This window comes from Corapipo altera, unplaced genomic scaffold (genome assembly GCF_003945725.1).
Source record: "Corapipo altera isolate COAL_440 unplaced genomic scaffold, ASM394572v1 60729, whole genome shotgun sequence".
Classification (NCBI taxonomy): domain Eukaryota; kingdom Metazoa; phylum Chordata; class Aves; order Passeriformes; family Pipridae; genus Corapipo; species Corapipo altera.
In genome coordinates this window covers 1-1,439 of record NW_020891220.1, presented here as the reverse complement: position 1 = coordinate 1,439, position 1,439 = coordinate 1, and the positions used below count along the sequence as shown (strand labels likewise).

At 54.5% G+C, this 1,439-nt stretch overlaps 1 long non-coding RNA gene across 1 annotated transcript; it reads right to left on the bottom strand.

Moving 5' to 3' along the window:
- On the bottom strand, positions 1–1,127 carry LOC113942527. Its single transcript, XR_003525953.1, has 3 exons — positions 1,053–1,127; positions 656–792; positions 1–17 (listed from the first exon to the last, which is right to left on the bottom strand). It is a non-coding gene; the product is annotated as an uncharacterized LOC113942527 (long non-coding RNA).
- Between the last annotated feature and the right edge of the window lie 312 nt (positions 1,128–1,439).

Here is a 1,439-nt window from a genome sequence, read left to right as displayed (position 1 = left end):
CAGGTATATGCTGAAACCTTGAACAGATGAAAACAAAGCAGCTGAGACACACAAGCAACATGAAATGTGTCATAAGCATGTTAAGGCCATATGAGAGCCCTGCTGGGAGCCTTGGGAAAACCCCCATGCTGTGCTGTTCCTGGGACAGAAACTTAGAGGAGACACCTGAGCAGCCCTCAGACACAGCGAGCCACTCTGTGATGGAAGTGCAGATTTGCCTCCAGGCCTTTTTTGGAAGCCTACTTTGATCCACCAGAGGATCAAACAGGCTGTTTCCTCAATAAAGGCTGAACACAAGAGCTGTGACAGTGTGAACTCCAGACAAAGCACTTTCCAACCACAACAGATCCCATCTGTTTGCAACACACCCGCGGAGTGCCCAAAGAAACTTGATGCTGATGGGAACCAAAGGCAGAAGATGTTGGCAGGTGAGGAGGGTAATCAGCCCATCAGGCCCCTGCAGGGAAGCATTAGGGCAGTCACAGGCAGGCCAGGTCCCTGGGCATGTCTGGCCAGGAGAATTCTGGCCCTGAAGCTCCCAGCAGGGGCACCGGGAGGAAGAAGCTCAAAAAACCTCCCCATGTGCAGTGACTTAAGCCAATCTGTCTGAGACAGCTCCTCGCAGCCCACGGGAAGCCTCTCCAGCACTGGTTACCTGTGTCACCCAGGGCACGTTCATCGGCCCGGACGGCCACTGGGTCCCTCCAGGTGTTGGTGATCTTCACAATGCAGCTTTTACTGAAACCCTGAACGACAGTGCCCATGTCCAGGATGTACTCGGGCAGCTCAACTCTGGAAGGAGGAGTAAGGACGGTCCTTAAACAACAGCGTGGCTACATGTTTAAGCAGCTCCAAAGCTCAACGCGGCGCTGGGGAAGGGAGGACAGTCAGCTGCTCACGAGCTATTGCTGCCACAGCTACTGGGATCAGACCCTTTCTGAAGTGCCCACTGTTCCCAGCTCTGCATGTACAAGGAGCTCTCAGGAGCAGGGGACACTGCTGGGTGTTGCCCTCAGGGCACCTGCAGAGAGGGAACAGGAGTAGGGACTCACTGGACAAGCTTCTGAGGAACGTGCTTGTCAAAGACAGTTTCCTCTGGGGGGCGGGAGATGAGGGTTGGTTGCAGCCGCAGAGCATTTTCCTTTATCAGAATCCACTCCATCTCCATCCTCAGCCAAGTGTTTGCCTGAGGGAAGGGAAGGCAGTGGCTGGTTAGCAAAGACCCTTCCCAAGGCCCAGGCTTGTATGTGAAAGAGGATCCCACCCTGCTCTTGTTGAGAGGGTGAATGGGGGTCCTCCTGTCTGGCTGCTCAGTGTCCGTGACACATTCTGCTCTCTTAGCCAGGACCTTCTCTCCAGGGAAATAACTGCAGCATCTGTGCCTTCCCACCTACTGCTAGAAAAGCTGATCTGGCCAGACAGACAAGCCAGCAGCCTTC